This window comes from Saccopteryx bilineata, chromosome 4 (genome assembly GCF_036850765.1).
Source record: "Saccopteryx bilineata isolate mSacBil1 chromosome 4, mSacBil1_pri_phased_curated, whole genome shotgun sequence".
Lineage (NCBI taxonomy): Eukaryota > Metazoa > Chordata > Mammalia > Chiroptera > Emballonuridae > Saccopteryx > Saccopteryx bilineata.
The window spans coordinates 192,211,979-192,235,265 of NC_089493.1; the positions used below are offsets into that span (position 1 = coordinate 192,211,979).

Here is a 23,287-nt window from a genome sequence, read left to right on the forward strand (position 1 = left end):
AATCCAGTGCAAACCTGCATGGGCCAGGCGGCTGTGATGGTGGCTGTGGCTACTGGCTTTACAGTTCTCTTTTTCAAAAACTTTATTGAGAAAGAATAAAATAGAAAGACTTTAAAAATAAGACTTTAATGAGGTAAAACAAAAAAACAAAAATAAACCCTAGGCAGAGGCGGGTTAAGATCCAGGTCCAATATGGGCAACAGAGGTACATCTGCTTTATCCAAAGCAAGCACTCAATAAATACAGATACTACACTGTTGTTAGAAGCCAGCCTGTGCCTCCAACCCTGATGTCCTACGGCACTGTGGAGACTGACCTGGCACTATGGAGACTGACCTGGGGGAATGAACGAGGGGAGCCTGCAACCAGGGAGGGAAGCGGCCATGGGCTGAGAAGCCCTTTGGACAAGGACAGCCAAGGCTTCGCCCTTTCCTTCTCTCTCTCTCCAAATATTGAGAATCTGCTGCTGCCTGCCTGGAGCCTGCTGGCCCCCACTGCCCTCCTGGAGCCCGCTGCCCACCTGGAGCCCACTGGAACCCACTGCCCACCTAGAGCCCACTGCCCTCCTCGAGCCCGCTGCCTGCCTGGAGCCCACTGGCCCCCACTGCCCACCTAGAGCCCACTGCCCTCCTGGAGCCCGCTGCCAGCCTGGAGCCCGCTGCCCACCTGGAGCCCGCTGCCTACCTGGAGCCCACTGCCCTCCTGGCCCCCGCTGCCCACCTGAAGCCCACTGCCCACCTGGAGCCCACTGCCCTCCTCGAGCCCGCTGCCTGCCTGGAGCCCACTGGCCCCCACTGCCCACCTGGAGCCCACTGCCCTCCTGGAGCCCGCCAGCCTCGCTTCCCCTGAGCCTCTTGGCTCTCTGGAGACTCCTGAGCTGCCACCTACCACTCCTCAAACGCAGGTGATAGGGGTGCAACCTCTCAATCAGAAGAACAATCCCCCTGCAGGGATAAGAGCGAGCACAAGGCTTTGTAGAAATAAAGACAAAATCACTATGCGACCTTGAGAAGAAAAAACAATTTTCTCTCCAGTCTCCATTTCCTCACAGGCTAAATTGTGGGAAAGAAGCCTACTCTCAAGGTTACAGAGAAGGTTATTAGGAATAGATGTCCGTCTAGCAGTAACAGTGCTAGGTCCTCCTCCTGGCTTTGGCAGGGTGACAGAGGGCTCTTACAGCAGTGGGGGCAAAGGCACAAAAATAGTAAAGAACAGTCCTCCGACTGCATCGGTTTTGAAACAAAATAAAAAAGAATAATAATTCTGGGTTCAAAAAGTTGGAGAAATGTTGGGAAACACACCACTAAAATGACAATTATCAAGTTATTTCCAAGAGAAGGAGACTATATGCAGCCTGTACTAAATTTACTCAACCTACGGAAGCACTATTCACAGAAATAGTGATCCTATTAATCACTGACACAAACACAGACAAGAAAGGGACAGGAAGGAGGGAGAGAGGGAGGAAGAAGGGAGAGAAAGAGAGAAAGGGAGAAAGGGGGGGAAGGAGGGAAAAGAACAAGCAGAAAACGAAGGATTAGCAGTTGACAACTTCAAAAGGACAGGAGAAGTTTTCGTGAGATAAGGCTATCTAGACAGATTACAAATCAATGCAACAGGTTTTAAAATCTGGAGCAGAGAAAGAGAAGGGATGCTTTATGATCTTCTGAAAAAAGTTTGTGATGCCAAAGCTTAATTTTCAGGATCAAGCCATTTTAACAGTACTAGAAGTTTAATGAGTGAATGTATTCATTTTACAAGCACATAGACTTCTGATATGAGCTGGTAATTCTCATTTGCCCCCCCAAATCTATTCCCTCATTCAACTGGGCAACTGTTGGGCAAATAAGTCTAATGTGATTTTTATGCTCACTTCATTAAAGATGGCCGCTGCCCACGCGGGGTGGCTGATTACTTTCATGATTGGGAAGGGGCTTCGTTATGCTAATTGTGATGGAGGAGGGGGTTGTCCCACCTCAAAGTTTAAAAAGGAGGAACTAGGAGGCCATTTTGGGAGAGACCCGTTGTAGAGAGGGGAGAGATGCCACGTGGGTGTAGAGGAGAGAGAGCCAAAATGGTAGAGTGCTGAAGGAGAAGCCAGTTTGTGCAGGAGAAGGAGATGGGGAACAGAGGTGAATAAGACTGGTGAGGGCCTTTGATTCTAGGAAAACTCGGATATGTCAGCAGCTTTGTCAGCGGTGAATGAGTGGGTTTTGGTTCCCGTGTGTTTGTTTTTTACTCGCCGGCCGAGCGTGAGGCTAGAAATAAAGAAAATGGCTCATCAATTCTTGGCTCTGTTGATTCTCCACAACTGATCCAAATTGAATGTGAACCTAAACTTGCACGGGCCAGGCGGCTGTGGTGGTGGCCGCAGCTACTGGCCATACAGCAACTGTATGGCATGCACTGTGCTAGGTACTGAGAATATGCTACAAGCCTTGGCCAGGTAGCACAGTGAATAGAGCACCATCCCCATATGCCAAGGGTGCAGGTTCAATCCCCAGTCAGGGCACATACACAATCAACCAATGAATGCACTACTAAGCGGAACAACAAATCAGTGTTTCTCTCTCAAATCAATCAGTTTTTAAAAAAATAATATGCTACAAACTGAACACGACATAACAGACATATCTTTGTCCCCAAAGAGACTGCCTTCTAATAAGTGAGAAATTATGCAATACATTTATCAATTACAGTTATGTTAACAGCTGTGAAAAGAGTGAACTGAGTGCCGTAAGAATATGACAAAGGATTCTAACCTGTAGGGGGACTCAGGACCCAGACACAGCCCCTGAGGAATTCGTGCTTGAGCTCAGCTCTAAAGGACAAGCAGAGGGTAAGCAGGCAAGCAAGGAGGAAAGGGGAGGTGGCCCTGACGACAAATCACTGCTTGTTAGTTAGGTCCGCACAGACCTGATGCACTGGAGGGGGGGGGGGGGGGGGCGTGGAGATGGGGGGGCACAAGAATCACTGAGACAGAACAACAAAAAGCTAGGGTGCAAAAAAGCAGAACTGGACCACACTTAGGAGAAAAACAGGTGCCAAGGTTGGAGTTTCTGACTAGTGCAACTGAAATCATCAAAGAAATACCAAAATAAAAGGCCATGTACACCGGCACTGGGAACGGGACCAGGGTACCCTCCCAGACAGGAAACGGCTGACTGCACGTGACCAGAGACAGCCTCCCTGACAAGTGGGAGGACTTCCTGGCGGACCTCACCTCCAAGCTCAGGGCAACACAGGCCAGCAGGAGCAAGTGTCCTTGAGGCTGCTGGTGAGGGGCCCCTGATGGACCCTGAGGCACTGCCCCAAGGGCGGTCCCAGCCGGCCTGGCCAGGGCATGCTGAGTAGCAGACACTTCTGCAGGTGGCCTCCAACAGAGATGGCCACTGCGACTGCAAGAGGCCCAGCCACAACAAACTCAAAAGAGCCTCACTCTGGGGCCTCCCTCCGCCTGCTCCCCAAGTGCACCTGGCTCTAGAGTCCGCTGAGCAGAACCGCAGCTAATCTCAACATTTTCCTCTCCACAAAAGAAACACAAATAACCACAAGCATAAGAGGACTATGCCCCGTATCACTAGCAATGAAGAAAGAGAAGTACACCAAATAGTAAGCCACATATAATGGGAAACGTTTATATTTTTTTTCTTATTTACATTATTTTCATTTTCAATTTTTCTATAATAAATATGGATTATTTCTGTAAAAAGAAAACATAAAGTTCTTATTAAACAATTCTTCAACAGTTTCTGAATGTATGTGTAAATGATAGCACTAGGCTAATTGGATAACCATATGGGCGGATGAATCTTGACCCCTATCTCAACCATAAAAAACAATTATTTTGAAATGATAAAACCATAAAGCTTCTAGGAGAAAACAGAATATCTTCAAGACCATAGGGTAAGCAAAGACTTCTTTAATAAGACACAAAAAACTATAAAAGTTTTGATTAATTACACCTTATTAGTATTAAGATGTTCTATCAAAAGACAATATCAAGACCTTGGAAAGCTAGCAAGAGAACAAGTGTGTATCTGACAAAGAACTCATTTCCAGATTTATAAAGAACGCCCACAAATCAATGAGACAAAAAAACCTCAATTTTTTTAAAGGGTCAAAAGATTTGGTAAGCACCTTCCTAAAGAATTTATCTAAATGGCCAAAAGGCACATGGAATAAATGCTCATCATTAGTCCTCTGAGTAGTGAGTTTTCTTCATACTCACTGACCTCTGGGAGTGAGCTGTTTTTTTCTTTTCAAAAAATAAAATTAGTTCCAGTTCCAGTTTTACTAACTTAAAATCATGTTTGTTTGATAACCAATTTATGGAAACACAAGAAAAACATACATTTGCCTTTTCTTAATGTTGCCTTACACATTTTTAAAATAAATCGACCGTACTCTGGATGGTCAGGAGACAAGAGGACGTCCATGAACGTCCGTACTGCTCAGAGGGTCAGTCACTAGGGAAACCAGAATTCTCGCCTATTTGAATAGCTAAAATTGAAGGGCAATGCCAAGTGCTAATGAGGATGTAGGGCAACTGGAATGTTCATACACAGTGGAAGGAACTATAGGAATGTACAACCACCTTGGGGAAAGATCTGGTAGTTTTTGAAAAGCAAACATACATCTACCCTCTTCTCAGCAGTTCCCCTCCTGGGTATACTCAAGAGTCCAAACAAAAATCTGAATACAAATGTTCATATAAGCTTTATTCCTAACAGTTGAACACTGGAAACAATCCAAATGTTCACAAGCAGGAGAATGGACAAATAAAACTGCTGTATATGCCCTGGCCAGGTGGCTCAGTGGTAGAGCATTGGCCTGGCATGTGGAAGTCCCGGGTTCAATTCCTGGTCAAGGCACACAGGAGAAGAGACCATCTGCTTCTCCATCCCTCCCCCTTTCTCTGTCTCTCTCCTCCCTCCCACAGCTACGGCTTGATTGATTTGCACATGTTGGCCCTGCGCACTGAGTATGGCTCCATGGAGCCTCTGCCTCGGGCACTAAAAATAGCTAGGTTGCGAGCATGGCCCCAGAAGGGGGTTGCCAGGTGGATCCCAGCCGGGGCGCATTTAGGAGTCTATTTCCCCTCTTCTCACTTGGAAAAAAGAAAAAAATCAACAACCTGTTGTACACTATATAATATAATACTGCTAAGCAATGAAAAGGAACAAACAGCTGATATGATAAGAATAAATCTCAAGCCTGACCAGGCGGTGGCGCAGTGGATAGAGCTTCGGACTGCGATGCGGAAGGACCCAGGTTCGAGACCCCGAGGTCGCCAGCTTGAGCGCGGGCTCATCTGGTTTGAGCAAAAAGCTCACCAGCTTGGACCCAAGGTCCCTGGCTCAAGCAAGGGTTACTCAGTCTGCTGAAGGCCCGCGGTCAAGGCACATATGAGAAAGCAATCAACGAAAAACTAATGATTGATGCTTCTCATCTCTCCGTTCCTGTCTGTCTGTCCCTGTCTATCCCTCTCTCTGACTCTCTCTCTGTCTCCGTTTAAAAAAAAAAAAAAAATCTCTAGATTAAACTTAAAAAAAAAAAAAGAATAAATCTCAAAAAACATTATGCTAGGCAAAATAAGCCAACACAATCATACAGTATATGCAGGCTGTACAATTCCATGTATATGAAATTCATGAACACGCACAACAAATTTACAGAAAGCAGTCACCTGGGCCCGAGATGGGAGTAGGGGGCTGCCAAGGGGAATGAGGGAGGCTTGGGAGAGGCAGATCCATTCTATCTCCTCACTGTGGTAGTGGTTGTATGAGTGTATACAGTTCCCAAAACCCAAACAGTACTCTGAAGTGAGTGCAGTTTATCACATGCAAACACCTCAATAAAGCCCATTAAATAAAAAGCAAACAGAACCGCAGTGTAGACACTACTACACACCCATCAGAGGGGCTGTAAGGACTGGCAAAACAAGTGATGCTAGAACTCTCCACAGCAGAGGTGGGAGCGTCAGTTGGCATACACACTTGGCCAACAGTTAAACGATATCTACTGAAGCTACTAACCATGCCTAATCCTATGACCCAGTAATTCCACTCTGGATTTTTATAACCAACAGAACCAAGTGTGTATGTCCACCTTAGAGGTGTTATTCATAACAACAGCCAAAAATTAGAAACAACTCAACCAATTCATCAACAGTAACATAAACAAACATGGACTACATATACAATGGAATAATGCATAGGGAAAAGAACTGTTAACAAAATAGATGAATTTCACAGATATAACAATGGGTGGGGGAAGGGGTACACACAGAATATATGCTGTATGATTCCATTTATATATAATCCAAAAACAGCCGTAACTGACCTGCAGTGCAAGAGGGTTTACTGACCGAGGGAGGCATGAACGTGGATGCCCTCCCAGGGCTCTGGAAATGTCTGGGTCTCGTTTGGGGCAATAGTGACACAGGGTGGTGTACACACATGTAAAACTTCACAAATTACCGTTTGTGTTCTGCACTATATGTAAGTTATACACAATAAATAAAGCTCTCCAACTAATCTATGTTCATCCCTCGAAACTGGAAGCTTATTACACAGTATCCAGGTGTGGCTTCTGTGGGTGAGTCACTCTCGCTCCTGGTCTAGTCATTTACATGTTCTTCATGACTCTCTCAGACTGTCTGTCTGAGCTGGTGGCACTACTAAATATCTTGAGTAATGTCACTGGCCAATGGGACTCTAATGGGACTCTATAAAGTCATGACCCAACCAGACAGGGAAGATTTCCAAAATACTTATTAACAGCAGAGAGAGTCCTATCATAGGTATAATTTTAAGTGTCTGGAACAGTCTCTTGTCAATTCACTGTTCTTTTGATAAATTTCAGGCAGAGACTGTGGGGAAAATTAAATACAAGCAGCTAAACTCTTTGAAAATAGATACAGTGTTGCTAATATTTTTGCTTGAAAACAACTCCATAATTAGTCATGTGCTGATTAACAATGCAGACACATTCTGAGAAATGTGTCATTAGGAGATTTCATCGAGCACATCATAGTGTGCACTTACGCAAACTTAGATGGTCTAGCCCAGTGGTCCCCAACCCCCGGGCCGCGGACCAGTAGCGGTCCGTGGGCCATTTGGTACCGGTCCGCAGAGAAAGAATAAAGAACTTACACTATTTCCGTTTTATTTATATTTAAGTCTAAACAATGTTTTATTTTTTTTAAATGACCAGATTCCCTCTGTTACATCTGTCTAAGACTCGCTCTTGACGCTTGTCTCAGTCACGTAATACATTTATCTGTCCCACCCTAAAGGCCGGTCCCTGAAAATATTTTCTGACATTAAACCGGTCCGTGGCCCCAAAAAGGTTGGGGACCACTGTTCTAGCCTATTCCACACAACTTAGGCTGTGATATAGCCTCGTGCTCTGTAGGGGAGGAAAATAATTTTCCCTCTACCCTTCTGGGTTCTGGTCTGAGACATCCCCGTAATAAAAGACAGATTAACAGCAGAAAAACAAACAAGAGTTAAATAGCATGTATACCTCCTACATAATGGGAGAAAGCCAGGAAAACTGAGTAACTTGCCCAAATGGCTGAAACCACCACCTTAAACACAGTACCCTCTTCATCTGAAGACAGAAGATGTTGGCAGTGGGGGAAGTTTACCAGGAAGAGCATGGTAAACAAAGGGAAGGTTGTTAAGCAGATTTAAGTCCTTGTCTCCTGCACTGATAAGTTTCTAGAAATAAAGTCAGCAGCATCTTCCAGGTAAAGCCAGGGAGATGCCCTTAAAAATGTAAATATCTTTTATAAAGGTAACTTGTTTGCTGTACAGGGGATCCTTCAGTTACAACAGTTATGACCTTACAATGTTCACTCCCATAAAAACATTAAAAAAATAGAGACGTGAGTGTTTCGGCTTACGACATTAGCGTTGTACTTGCGGGCCGTGAGTGAACTAGTTTGGTTGCCCACAGAGCAAGACTATGCAGTACAGTATATTCATATCTTTCTCCTCTTTCTGTGGCTTAGTTGTGCATCTGTATGTTCTAGATTATGATTTTACAACTGTGTTAGGATAGGTAAGTGACTTAGGCTAAAGTGTGTTTCGACTTACATCAAAATTCAGGTTACGTCACTGCCATAGAAAAGGAGTGTGTCATAACCCGAGGACCCTCTGTACTTGGTTTTAAGAGGTTCTCCCTCATCTGCTGTTTCTTAAAATTAACCAGCCTAAAAGAATTTTGTCAAATAGACATCTTTTTGGGTGACAAATTCTGTTCCTCTACAGCTTCTAAGCTACAAACCTGTACAACATGTTACTGTACTGAATACTGTAGGTAAGTGTAACACAACATTTGTGTAATATGTTGCCCTGAAACATTACACCAGCTACAACGTCACTAGGTAATAGGAATTTTCCAGCTCCATTATAATCTAATGAAACCATTACACTGGGGCACAATTTTTTTCTCATTTTCTGTTACATGAGGTTTTAGAACTGTTTCTATACATTTCTGCATCGCTGATTCCAAATCTGAAATCTGTTTTTTGGTGCATGCTCTAGTTTTTATGCAATTTTAATTTCTTTTTGTTACAGTTAATGGCATGCATTGGTTTTTAAATTGGAGTTAAAGGGCAAGGACTCTTGGATTGAACATAACCACAAGGCAATTAATGTTTTACAAACATCACTTTTACATAACTGTAGTTGTTTTTAAACGGAAAAAATTATTATCTGATAAAATCACTCTCTTATTTTGTTTTAAGATTGAATCATGGCTTCTTTGAGTAGGCGTAAATGTAAGACACCTTCTGTTATATATGTGGCTGTTACTTCAACGTCAAAGGCGCAATATTTCATCATTTGTGACACATGCATATATTGCCTATTTTCAAGTTCCCCTTGGTGATCAAGACAAGAATTGGGCTCCTCATACTGTGTGTCATAATTGTGAGGAAATGCTTTGTGACTGGACAAAAGGAAAACGCAAAGGAATGCCTTTTGGTATTCCCATGGTTTGGCGTGAACCTAAGGACCACAGCAGTGACTGTTATTTCTGTCTGATCCATACAAAGGGCATTGGCAAGAAAAAACGGCATATGATCGCATATCCTAATATTCCTTCAGCAATATGACCTATCCCACACTCTGAGACACTCCCGGTTCCAGTTTTCAATGGTTTTATTTCTTCTAAGGACGAAGAAAGTGAACATGGTGATCAAGTGTATTTTGCTAAGATGTATGAGAAAATGGTTGTAGAATCTGAAGGGTCTTCTTCTGATGCCAAGCTGTCATTAACCCCTCAGCAATTTAGCCAACCCGAATTGAATGACTTAGTAAGAATGACATAAAAATTGTCCTCGAGTTTCTTAAGTATGAGGAGCATAACTGGATCATTTGTGTGGATCTTAAAATGGTAAATTTCCTGCTAGGACAACAGAGAGGTTTCACGAAGTATCCTTGCTTTCTGTGTCTGTGGGACAGCCGAGCTCGGGAGAAACACTGGACACAGAAGCAGTGGCCGAAACGTGAAGCTCTGGAAGTAGGGATGCAAAATATTGTGAATGAACCTGTAGTTAATCGAGATAGGATCATTTCCCCCCTACTTTACATCAAACTTGGCTTAATGAAGCAGTTTGTTCAGGATTTGAATAGAGAAAGTGAATGCTTTCAAACATATTATTTCCGCTTTTCCTGCCTTGTCTTTCGAAAAGATAAAAGCAGGTGTATTCGATGGACCTCAAATTCGAACCTTCATACGTGATGAAGAATTTGCCAGGAAGATGAATAAGGAGGAGAAAGCAGCATGGCAGTCTTTTGTGGCAGTTACAAAGAACTTCCTTGGCAACAAAAAAGCAGAAAACTATGAACTTCTGGTTCAAAGGATGCTGTTGGCTTTCCACGACATTGGATGTAACATGAGCGTTAAGATTCACTTCCTGAACAGTCACCTTGATAAGTTTCCTAAAAATCTTGGAGCTGTTAGTGATGAGCATCAAATGAGATTGTCCTCAACAAGTACACAAACGCAAGAGCTACAAATGCAAATTTTTGCCTGAACAGAATTCAAATGTTTTGTGCAAATTTTATGATTAAAATAAGTGTTTTAATATGTTCTATTTTGAAATTGTAGACAAATTCTGATGCAATCATATCTTTTAGTGTATTAGTGTATTTACTGCATTATATAAATTATTATATTTTCACAAATACGATGCACAAGAAGACATTCTACTTCATTATGTTAAACTAAATGTTGAAAATTTTACAATAAGATGAAAACCTAAAATCTTGAATTGCAAAAAAACTGTAGCTTATAGAGAAAAACTAATGTCAGATTTGAGATCAGCACACTCGAATTAGGTAAGAACAAGTGTTTTTGTGGATGCAACAAAAATTTTGTTCCCTAGTGTTATCATAGATGTGGTCGTCATTAACCAAAACATTATGCAGTGCATGATTGTGTAAGAAAAATTATTTTCTTAAAAAATCACTGTAAATTTTCACTATATTTATACACAACTTTCAGAAATAAAACCAGGTCAGAATTAGTCTTTTATCAAAGCATGTTATTTGCATATTGCAAAACTAAACTTTACACAATGACAACCATGAAACTATTACTACTGTCTTCCAAAATTAACCAATAGATTACGAAAGCATGCGGTTCACATCTAGAAACTGATTTGTGAATACAAAGCTTTTCAAAAGCAGAACTTCACGTTTTAATATATAATCTGATTTACATTCATGTCAATACATGCACACACACACTCATATATATCAACACAATCTATCCATTCTATATTTAAAATGTCTCATTTCCTCCTCTTCACACCATCTGTTACTATCTTGTCATTTCTTCCCTGGAATAGTCTAAGTTGACTGATTGGTCGCCCTGCCGCCATACACCCTCCAAACAGATGAAAGCACAGCCCTCGTCCCTTTCACAGTCACTCTCTCCTCCAGCCGTGCCCACCGCCGTCACCCCCGCAGGGAGCAGCTCAGCCTGTAGGGCTCAGAAGATCAAGATGGACCTACAAGGGCTACAGTGACCAGCACAGCACAAGCCCTGACTCAGAACGGCAGCCGCTGCTCAGCCCAATTGTCAGGTGAAACCAGAAATTAGTGTTTTGATATAAAATGTCTCAATCTTTAAAATCTATACAGACCAGATAAAATATATCTGTGAAGCTCTATCCATCCTCAGGTTACTAGTTTGTAATTTATGACCTAAAGGATAAAGTCCAATAAATCTATCTTTGCAAATGTATGTATCGCCTTACACAAGCTACCCTCCAACAAGCCAAAGATTGCTCACCAGTCCCTCCTCAAAGACAATAAACACACCACCGCCTGCCAGCCACTGCTCCCGGGTCACCGCTGCCATGAAAGCCCACCCCGACCCTGGACATCCAGCCCAAGTCTCCTGTCTGCTCAGGCGCAAACAGTAACCTTGAAAAAATGTCCCTTATGAAATGTCCTTCCTTTCCTAACTCCCACACACTGCATGTCTACCTCTTCTGACCCTTAACAGTTGTTACATTATATCGCACATTCTATGTAAAAGACGGTAAGCCTCTGGAAGCCAGGTACATTCTGACTCAGTTCTGGATTCCCCCGTGACGAAACAGGACCAAGTGGAGTGCATGCTCAGTGATGAATGAATAAAGCTACTTCCCTGCCTATTTCCATAACAATCTGGATCTCCATTTGATGGCCATTACATGGATAATGTCCCTTAGACTTTGAAAATCAAAAGGCTCACAGGTTCAGGAAAATATCCCTGTAATATTAAGTCAGAACTAACACGAACTCCTGGTTCTCTCTAAGTATACTTCTTAGCTCTATCCACTGAAAAGGTCTGAGAAGCAATGACAATCCAACAGCCATCATGTTTGTTTCTAAAATGCCATTCCCCACTACAAGAAAACCAAGCTTCCTGGAGAAATGGTTGATTCCTGACATGAAGGGAAAGTAAAAAACCAAGCCAAGCACAAGGACTGCCGAGTTCGTGTCAAAAGGAGGCCGGAGCGACCCGGAAGGGGTTCTCACTAGTGAGACCTGGGCACTCAGCAAACAGAAGTCTATGCGAACATGGTGACGCACGCCAGGAGGGCGGAGCAAGGGCGACGGGCTTTCTGAATGCAGGCTCATAACTGCACACAGCGAGAGGAAACCCCGATGCTGCGCTCCTGCTCTGACAACTCACTGCAGGGTTGGGATGCTGCAACTACTGGGTGAAAGGCTGTAATCGAACAGGATATTTATAAGGGGCCAAAACACCCCCCAGATTCCTTTCTAAGAGCACAGGAAGAAACTACCTTTTTAATGGAGGCTGAAATAACCTGTCATTAAGGGCCACCCGACATGACTCAATGCAAGGCACACCTCATCTAGGATGAAGCATTCTAGTCAAAATGTTTTGCCTGGTGGCAGTCAAGCCTCTCACTCACTTCCAGTTTACAGGAAGTACAGGAGTTAGAGAAACAAGTTAAATGACAGCATGAGGAAATTAACAAGCAAAGAATGCTGCACATCCTACAGGACAACTAAATGAGATGGACATCTCACAAAAAAAAAAAAAAAAGGAAAAGAAAAGAAAAGAAAGAAATCAATGCCAGGAAAAAGAAAAAGGCAGAGGGACTGTTCTAAATGAAAAAAAAGTTCAACAAACATAACCAAATACAAAGGGTGGGTTTTGCTTGGTTCCTAGTGTTTTATTATTTTCCTTAAAGGAAGAAGGATTACTAGAAAAGACAATGAGTCAATTAGGAAAATTTAAATTTAATTAAATATTTGCTATTATATTATGAAATTACTTTCCTTTTCTTAGATGTAAAAATAGTATTGTGGTTTTATGTATGTATAAAAATATGACTATGTATGTAATATGTGGTTACATAAAGATATATATGGCTGTGTGTGTGTGGTCTGAGAGGAACAGGGACTGTTCTTGTTCTTAGGAGATACATGCTGAAACATTTGGAGGGTAAAGTATGTTTTCAACTTACTTTCAAAAAAATTTATTATTTTTTTTTTTTTTTGTATTTTTCTGAAGCTGGAAACGGGGAGAGACAGTCAGACAGACTCCCGCATGCGCCCGACCGGGATCCACCTGGCACGCCCACCAGGTGCGATGCTCTGCCTACCAGGGGTCGATGCTCTGCCCCTCCGGGGGGTCGCTCTGCTGTGACCAGAGCCACTCTAGCGCCTGGGGCAAAGGCCAAGGAGCCATCCCCAGCGCCTGCGGGAGGGGAAGAGAGAGACAGAGAGGAAGGACGGGGGGCATGGAGAAGCAAATGGGCGCTTCTCCTATGTGCCCTGGCCGGGAATCGAACCTGGGTCCCTCGCACGCCAGGTCGACGCTCTACCGCTGAGCCAACCGGCCAGGGCCTACTTTCAAAATTTTAACAACAAAAATGGATGTGTATTTAGAGAAAGACAGGAGGGGGAGAAGAGGGAGGGGAGAGGAGAGAGGGAGGAAGAGAGGAGAGAGGCAGAATAGGAGGGAAAGGAGAGGACAGGAAGAAAGATGGGGGTGGAGAATGGGGGAGGGCAGGGGGAGAGCAGAGAAATTATCCAAACGTGTCAACATGTTAATTATTGTTGAATCTAGGAGGGAAGTATATAGGGTCTGCTGCACTATTTTCTTTTCCAAACTCTTCAGTATCCATGAAAATGTTAATAAAAAGTTATGGGGGGAGGGGAAGATGGCCAATTAAAAAAGCACCCATTTAAAAACCACAGAACCACGTGTCTGTCAGGCTGTAAGAGTACCAGCAAGCAAAGCCTGTGACAGCAGCCACTGCTGCAGTGGGACCGACTGCAGGGCAATGTGGGGACGTCTATCAGCTCTTTAACAGACCTATCCACGGATGCTTGCTGGTGGGAGCCTGCCCTGAACCCTCCTCCACGTAAAATGACATGGACACTAAGTTATTCTTTATAGCATCGTGTGTAATAGCAAAAGACTGGAAATAACTTATTTGTACAAGTATCAGTCTAGACTGGTTTCACAAATTACAGCACACACAATAAATCAGCCCGCATCTTTTAAATTATCTATTCAAGCCCTGGCCAGCTAGCTCGGTTGGCTAGAGTGTCATCCCGATATGCAGAGGTGGCTGGGTCAATCTCAGGTCAGGGCACCTACAGGAACAGATCGATGTTCCTGTTTCTCTCTCTCTCTCTCTCTAAAATCAATAAATAAAATTTAAAAATAATTATCTATTCAAAAACTATGAGCGCTCTTTGGGAACTGAAGTGGAAGGTAACCACGTCATATTTTACATTTAAAAAACCAAATGCAGAAGGCCCTGGCCGGTTGGCTCAGCGGTAGAGCGTCGGCCTAGCGTGCGGAGGACCCGGGTTCGACTCCCGGCCAGGGCACACAGGAGAGGCGCCCATTTGCTTCTCCACCCCTCCACCGCGCTTTCCTCTCTGTCTTTCTCTTCCCCTCCCGCAGCCAAGGCTCCATTGGAGCAAAGATGGCCCGGGCGCTGGGGATGGCTCTGTGGCCTCTGCCCCAGGCGCTAGAGTGGCTCTGGTCGCAACATGGCGACACCCCGGATGGGCAGAGCATCCCCCCTGGTGGGCAGAGCATCGCCCCTGGTGGGCGTGCCGGGTGGATCCCGGTCGGGCGCATGCGGGAGTCTGTCTGACTGTCTCTCCCTGTTTCCAGCTTCAGAAAAATGAAAAAAAAAAAAAAAAAAAACCAAATGCAGAATAATGTGGCTAAGCAGCTGGAACTCCACGGAACAGGAGACTTCCTGTGGACTTCTTTCTGTACCTTATAAATTCTATACCATAGACCTACGTAATGTACTCAAAAAATTTTGGTTAAGTATTGATTGTAACTGTAATGAACTCTGTATCTCCATGCTTTCATTATCAAAACCTAATTACAGTGCAATTACAGCACACCTGGGAATTGGGGGCTAAGTCGGTACATATGGTGGAAACAGCACACAGTAAAAATCAGCCTTAAAAATCCATTAAATATCTGCCACGCCAACTGACACTGTCTCAGTAATTCCAACACAGCCCGTTTCCACTCCAGCACGTGAACTGCTCACTGCTTCTCACGGATAAAAGTTCTGGCTTGCACTTCAGCCTCATGTGATGTTAAAAACGCGTGCCTTTAAAATACCATGCTCACTCATCAGAGAGGAGGGCAGTGCACTGCACCTCCCACGGGACACAGAGCCTTCGCTGGTCCTTTCCTCCTTGTTTCTGTCACCAGGTGCACAGAGCTGAATTTGCATAATTGTACATAAGATGTCTAGTGAGAACATGGAGTTAAAAAAAAAACTACACTTCAGAAACAGTATCTCTCTCTATTAATTAGACCATTACAGTGGAAAAGAACATCACAACCCAAGCATAATGGGCCGCCTTGCTGACCCGGAACAGGATGAACGGAATTCCCAGATCAAGATGGAAAGAGAGTGACACCCTCTTGATCAGTATCACATAGGATCTTGTAAGGTCACATGACCTTCGCTGCAGCCCACTCCTTTACGGTGGCATTCCCGTGCTCCGAACTATAGACTCCCCAGTCTGTACTGAGTAATCTTGTAACGCTAGGCAAAGTCAGCTACCACTGAGGCTAAGTAACAACCTCCCGTCTTCCCGTCCCTGCTCCCTCTGGTGAGCTCCAGATTAATATTCCTACTAGATACTTCTCCTCTTAAGAGGATTCACCCAACAGGCAACTCAAATTCATTATAAACCAAACTCATTCTGCCTCTGCCCCCCCCCATCTGCTCTTCTAGTATTCCCTATCTTGAAAAAGAGAAAGGCATCCAACCTGGTGTTCAGGCCAAAATCCAAACTTCCGACTCCACTGCACCCGTGCCCTCCTATAAACAGGCCCACGTGCTGTCCTACCTCCGACATCGCTTCCAAGCCCAGCACCCCCACAACGCCCACCATCCAGGCTGAGATCACCCTCCTTCCTCACTGATCACTACACTGGTCTCCCTGCCTTTGTCTCTTCAATCCATCTTGCACACAGGAAAAGTTAATGGCCAAATAAAAATTTAGTTGTTACTCTTTGTACTTTAAGAACAGAAGGAGCAAGAACAAGTCACAAAGTAATGACGTAGTCCACTGAAAACAAGCTCACTAATAACATGATGCGATGCAAGGAGAAGACATCACAGGAGCATTTCTTACAAGTATGTTCCTCTTCTACCCCACAATGTATGACCAAATGAAATAAGCTAATGTGTGTGTTGCAGTAAAAGAGGCAACATGGAAGCAAGGGAAATTCAACTGTCTTCTTAAGAGTCAAAAATGAAGCCCTGGCCGGTTGGCTGAGTGGTAGAGCCTGGCGTGCAGGAGTCCCGGGTTCGACTCCCGGCCAGGGCACACAGGAGAAGCGCCCATCTGCTTCTCCACCCCTCCCCCTCTCCTTCCTCTCTGTCTCTCTCTTCCCCTTCCGCAGCCAAGGCTCCATTGGAGCAAAGTTTGCCCGGGCGCTGAGGATGGCTCCATGGCCTCTGCCTCAGGCGCTAGAATGGCTCTGGTTGAGACAGAGCGACGCCCCAGATGGGCAGAGCATCGACCCCTGGCGGGCGTGCCGGGTGGATCCCCGTCGGGCACATGCGGAGTCTGTCTGACTGCCTCCTCATTTCCAGCTTCAGAAAAATACAAAAAAAAAAAAAAAAAAAAGTCAAAAATGAACACAGAATGGACCACGGCAGTGACAAAGGCACCTTAAGGAGAACAAAGGGCTTCCCAGACCTAGAAGTCAAGAGTGCATCTGTGCTGAATTTAAGAACATGTCTAAAATCGGTTACCTAATCAGAAAAGGACTTGGGAGGTAAAAGCAAGCAGAGAGGCTGAAAGAAGAGATTCCGCCATAGAGAAAACCCAGCCATCTCTAATGGAAGCTGAATAAGGCCGTCTCAGTCCTAGTCCAGCAAGTGTCGCACTTCCCTGGCTGAGTCCATGCAAAGTAAGTCCCTGACCACGATCCGCCTGGTAGGTACAGTCTACCTACATGAAGACAATATTCCCCTCATCTGACTTGAGTCTCAAGTTTCTTACTTGAAAAAATTAAACTGACATATTAGAACCAAGTAAGCAAATCTACTTATCAGAAAAGTTTGTATCAATCATGCCAACAAGCACATAAAAATAACAAACTGGAGTTCTGGCTTTCCACATCAGTCTTGCACAGCTGGTTAATGTGAGCCCAACCCTGGCATGAGAGCTGCTTTGAGCACGCAGAGCAGATCAGATGTCTCAGGATGTGAGACCAAGGATCAGACCCAGGATCGCGGTAAACTCTAAAACCGTACATGTGGCTACTTCAATGTAAACTGAAATTAATAACTCAGGCCTGACCTGTGGTGGCGCAATGGATAAAGCGTCGACCTGGAAATGCTGAGGTCGCCGGTTCGAAACCCTGGGCTTGCCTGGTCAAGGCACATATGGGTTGATGCTCCAGCTCCTCACCTCCTTCTCTCTCTCTGTCTCTCCTCTCTCTCTCTCCCTCTGTCTCTCCCTCTCCTCTCTAAAATGAATGAATAAATAAATAAATAAACAAAAAAAATAAACTCAGCTCCTCAGTGACAAAACACTGTTCCCAAATAGCCAATGTGGCTTGCTAGTGGCTATCACACTGAACAGCACAGACATTCCCATTATCACAGAAAGTTCTGTTGGACAGCCTTGCTCTGGAAAATAACCTCAAACAACCCTATTGTGAGTCCCCTTGGGAAAGAGCCTGCAGGCTCACAGAATCTGAGAGCTAGCCTGTTTTCCACAGAAGGCAAGGGATACTCAACAACTGTTATCTTCCCCTTTGCAATGATTTCTCCAAATCAGAAGGAACAGCTTAGTCGTCAGGATTTGTGCCCTTCCCTTTATCACTGGATGACAGTGAATTAGTGACAGCAGAGCACAGAGGTCAGAAGCACATTCCCTGAAGCCAGACTGCCTGAATACGTATCTCATCTTTGTCTCTCACTAGATGTGTGATCTTGAACATGTTACTTAACTACTCTATGCTTCAGTTTCCTCATCAGCAAACAGAAATAATGGTACCCACCTCACTGACTTACTAAACAATCAGTTTAGACATATAAAGTGCCTAGAATTGTGCTCAATACAGTGTCATGCGAACTATCACCTGCTATTACTTCTACCCACCCCCAACCATGGCCCTGACAGCTCTTCAGATACCAAGTGCTAAAAATGCTCACCTTGAAGAATTATTAGAATACAGAAAGGAGTTACACTAAAAAAAGTTCTGACAGTCAGTGTGAGCCTATGATAAAAGACTTTTTTTCAAGATTAAAGGGAATAGGTAATCTGGAGGGAATATTAAATACTGAAAAAAGTCATGTTCTCAAGAAAGTTGCCTGACAATGTCCTCCTTGTCAGGCCAATGAACCAGAGGTCAAAAGAAGTCAGCAAAGTAAGCTACTGAGCTATTTAAATAACCAATAGAAACTAAGAAGGAACTGAAAAAATGCAAGTTTGAGTTCACTAGACCAAATGATACCTCCCTGTACAGAACATGTTCTGACATTTAAATTCACTGCCTCTCTTACACTCCCTAAGTTACCTCCATGTTTGTCTGATGCACTGACTGAAGAGCTGATTTTCTCATGAAGCGGAGAGTGCACCAGATACATTAAAATACCTAGCCACACAATGATCAGCCGTGTGCTCTCCAAGGGGAGCCTGTTGTAAAATCCTGCAGAAGCTGAAGGAGCAACTTCAGCAACCATAGTCGGGCGCAGAGGCAGACCTTTGGGGAGACACAGACTCAAGCTTAAAGCGAGGCTCTGCCCTGCACTTGCTGTCTAACCCTCGGCAACTTGCATTTAATGCTTATGAGCTTCGTGTCAAAATCAGGTACAGCATGTGCCAACAGGATAATATATGTAGACAGCCTACCAGTACCTGGCACTTAGCAGATGCTCAATAAACAGTTGTCCCAGTTAATAAATCTTCCTGAGAAGACCCTCTAAGCATCCTGAGAATAAAACACCACTACTTTACACGCTAACTACAAAAATTATTTTGACCAGGTATTAACTATAAATCATCATGAGATAATGCCTCAAAATGATCATCTGTTTTCCATATTTTACAAGCTATTCCCCAAACAACATTCCCTGTTGGACTATTACTATAAAGGGTTAGAGCCTATAATAAAAATAACGGTACTACTTACACTGCAACAAAGTTTCTCCTGGTCCTTCAGCCAGCCACATGCACCTTAACTAGTCCACATCCAGATACAGACTTACAAGCACAAAGATCTAAGGTTTCTTCCGTTCCTTTCAGAAAGTGGAGTTCCACAAAACAAAACAATACAGGGTAATTGCTTACCTGGACAATATTTTGTACTTCAGATCCACCAATCCAGAATGAATGGGGGAATTCCCTTTCAGACTAGTCTGAGAACAGACAGGAGTCAAGCAGCTTCCAAGGTGCTTTCCGTTTACTGTGGCCAGCTTTCTTCAACAAAATCCCAAACATGCACTTCGGTAACTGTTGAAAGACAGAGAGCAATCCATACACCCACCATGGCACCAGTGGCAAAGGACAGCCACCAAGAGCTGGAAGGCAGGGTCAATGGAGTGGTGGATCTGAGGCACAGGAAGCTACGCCCCTGAGTAAGCCGCCTGGGGTAAAAGGCTGCAGCGAGTCCCTCGCGTCCTCGTTCAGAGAAGGGGAAGATTCCACATGGCAAAGGCTTGCCTCCCTGACGTTATCATTTACTATGACAAGTAACATGCAACTTCCGGATGAGAGCAGCTAACAGCTAAAGGCTTGCACTGTTATCCATGTAACTGTCCCACACTGTTCAGCTACAATGAACTTCCTAATCCATTTTCGGAGACAGGTCCTCCACCATTACAAAAAGTCTGTCAGCCAAAACTAATGAAATGAGAGGTCTCATATACCTCCCAATAAAGAGATTTATTTAAGCACTTAACAAGAAATCTTTTGGTGTGCTACATACAAAACATAAAATCTACACTTTACCCAAATCTTCAACCCTCAGCTGAAATATGGACATTTCAAAACACAGGGCATAATTTTCAGAATGTACTTTTGATTCAATAAAGGCCAATCTGCACAATGGCCAGTCATGGAATAAACTAAGGAGAATAATAAAGAACACTAATAAATAATTTACTAAATGACACCTTTAAAACCAGCCCAGTCCACACTATATAAACATTCTTTTACTACAATAACAACTTTTCCATTAGAATGGGAATTCTGAACAAACTAGATGGAAGAGAGAAAAGGCATTCAACAGAATGACATAGATAAAAAACTTTAAAAATCAAAGACTATGAACTCATTTGCACATAAGTTTTCTACTTCCTCAATTTTCACACAATTGCCAAAATATTCTTGCAGTAATTAAAATAACTCCCCTCACTGAAGATCTACTAATGGGCTTTGCCCTTTAAAGTCATTACTCATTTAATTCTCAGAAAAGATTAGAGGAAATAATTTGCCCAAAGTCCCCTATCTAGGTGGTAGAGACCAAGCCCTTGTCACAGAGCACAGCTGCACCCAAGTCCAAGGATCAGAAAGGCCAAGATTCGGGAGGCAGAAGAAACCAAGCTTGACCCTCAAGGCCCCCAAGTTTTAATTAACACCAGTTAATTAAATATGGAGAACTAAAAATAATACGAAAGAGTCAATACTTTAGCCGAGATGAACTAAGATGCCACTGTACTGACCGAAACATCCTCAAACAGCTAACTCCCTGGATCTTGCTACTTAAAAAGCATTTCATTAACAAAGAGCCATGCCATTGGAAGGCCTACAATATTCATGTTAAAACAAAGCACAGTATAATGTTGCCCAACTAGTCCTTGTGTTTATAAGCAAAGACTGTGTCTCTGACCCAGGACCTCAAATCTGGTCAAAACCGAGGAATGTTTTAATTCCAAGATTTGTTAATAAACCCTAGGCAATGACTAAAGATTTTTCAGGTTGTAGGCAAAGCGACTGAAGCAGCTGAAATGCCAGTCAGTGAGTAACCGTCCCATGACCATCAGACGGATATATTTTAACACCCAAAACTTAGAAGAGATCACGTAAGTAAAATCTCAGGCAAAGGAGTGCTCAAGCTTTTACCATTAAGTAACATTACTCTGGAACCTAAGAATAAACTAGAAACCCAGTTTTGATCAAAGCAGCTCTAGTGCACTATGGCCAGTAGCTAACCACTAAAGCTATACACTCGGCTTTTCAAAGCATAACTTACTGCCATAACAGAATCACTGAAAAATTACAGCAAAACACAACCACGACAATTCGACTAGCAACCTCATTTCTAACCTCTTCGATTGTCAGGTCTTTTTCCCTGCCACTAGAGAGTTAATTCTCCCTCTTCCCTTCAAATTAGCATTTACTGACCCAACTGATGGAAGGCCTAGTGCTAGGGATGGAAAGATTAACAGAGGTCAGACCATGAGTGTGAAGAGAGATCTTCCCGTCCTCGGCCCCTTTCTGACCCCCCCAAGCGATGACTGCAGATACACTTTACTATTCGTTCTCATAAGTGGTTAAGTGTTCTCAATTTAACTCTTACAAGAATTTTTTTAAGCCTGACCAGGCAGTGGTGCAGTGGATAGAGCATCAGACTGGGATGTGGAGGACCCAGGTTCGAGACCCCGAGGTCGCCAGCTTGAGCGCGGGCTCATCTGGTTTGAACAAGGCTCACCAGCTTGAGCCCAAGGTTGCTGGCTTGAATAAGAGGTCACTTGGTCTGCTGTAGCCCCCCCCCCCCCCCCCCCCCCCCCCCCGGTCAAGGCACATATGAGAAATCAATCAATGAACAACTAAGGAACTGCAACAAAGGACTGATGTTTCTCATCTCTCTCCCTTCCTGTCTGTCCCTATCTGTCCCTCTCTCTGACTGGCTCTGTCTCTGCCACAAAAAAAAAAAAAAAAAAAAAAAAAAAAAAAAAAAAAAAAAAAAAAAAAAAAAGAATTTTTTTAATTACTCAAGTTCCCTTTGTCTCAGGAGAAGAGCTCTCACTTAATTTTTCTTCTGTGGCTCAGAGCTTGCTCTATATTAGAGAATGGTTTCCTATCTTCACTACACTCACATGTACACATCTCTCCACTCAGACCCTTTTCTTTCTCATTTTACATGTTAATGTCCCACAGCTTTACAATTCTGTGAAAGTTTTCATTGACAACTAACCCTGACAGGGAATTTCCTAAAACATGCTTCCTGCTGACATCACAGAACCCTGTAATCTCTGAATTTTATTAAAAACAATCATAGATCCAGGGTAGAGATATCTTACTGGAAGGTCAGGTCTTCCTGGTTTGGCTCTCATTTGCCTACGAAGCCAAACTTCCTGTCAGGCAATTGTGATCAGCAGAGACTTAACTGCGGGTAACAGGCGCATTCTTGATCCGCAAGTTCCCCCCTTGGTCAACCAAGTCAATGAACAACTCGAGCACAATCAGCAGGAAATCTTGTATGATACTCACTGCTTAGTCTCTCAAAAATCATCAGCTTTGCTAAAACAAGTATAAGAAATAAAAAATCCTAATTTCTTCATATAAACTAAACCAATCAAACATAAATCACAACGCGCAATGTTAATATGACTAATCACTAGTCTCTCTCCCAGGAAATCTGAAATAGGGTTGGTGGGTTCTCTCTGTAGTTAGGAGTACAGATCTAATTATGTCTAATTGGTAGTTCTTAGTAATGTTAACAGTCCCTCCCAGATTTCCAATATAATAGTGATTCTGTATGATTTCATCATTTCCCCCAAAGATGCTTCAATAAATGTACGGCTAAAAGCACCTGAATTTTAGGCCCCTGTGAAGCTTCACAAATGAAGACATGCACAGCTGGGGGAGGGGCACTGGTAATTACAACCTCTTCCCACCATGTCTTCACTGTGCTTACAAATAAGATCCTTGTCCTTGTGGGAAAAGTTAGTATGACCAGCAGGTGCAGAGACAGCCCTCACATGCATCTCTCCTACGATCCTTCCAACTACTGGAAGCAACACCTACATTTTCTTATTTTTCCAATTAATAAAATCATACCACAGGAAGGTTAGCTTTCTCAAGTCACACAGCAGCAAGTGGCAGGAGCCAGGATACAAAATCAGGTGTTTCACTATAAAGCCCATGCCCTTTGTGCTAAATATTACTTCCCTAGGGTCACAGAATCCTTAGAACTTATCAAATGTTTGGCAAGTTCGCATCAACAGAGCCTGACCTTTGTTGGTATAGTGGATCGAGTGTCGACCTGGAATGCTGAGGTCGCAGGT

The 23,287-nt window shown here is 43.6% G+C and overlaps 1 protein-coding gene across 6 annotated transcripts in view; it reads right to left on the bottom strand.

Moving 5' to 3' along the window:
* The window catches only part of FBXW11 (F-box and WD repeat domain containing 11), a 121,400-nt gene that overhangs the window by 90,348 nt on the left and 7,765 nt on the right, over positions 1–23,287 (bottom strand). For 2 of the 6 annotated variants that reach the window (XM_066273273.1, XM_066273275.1), the window contains exon 2: positions 19,347–19,508. The exons of the other annotated variants lie outside the window; for them this stretch is intronic. The gene's annotated coding sequence lies outside the window, so the exon portion shown is untranslated. The remainder of the gene's footprint in view (positions 1–19,346; positions 19,509–23,287) is intronic. 6 annotated transcript variants of the gene reach the window in all.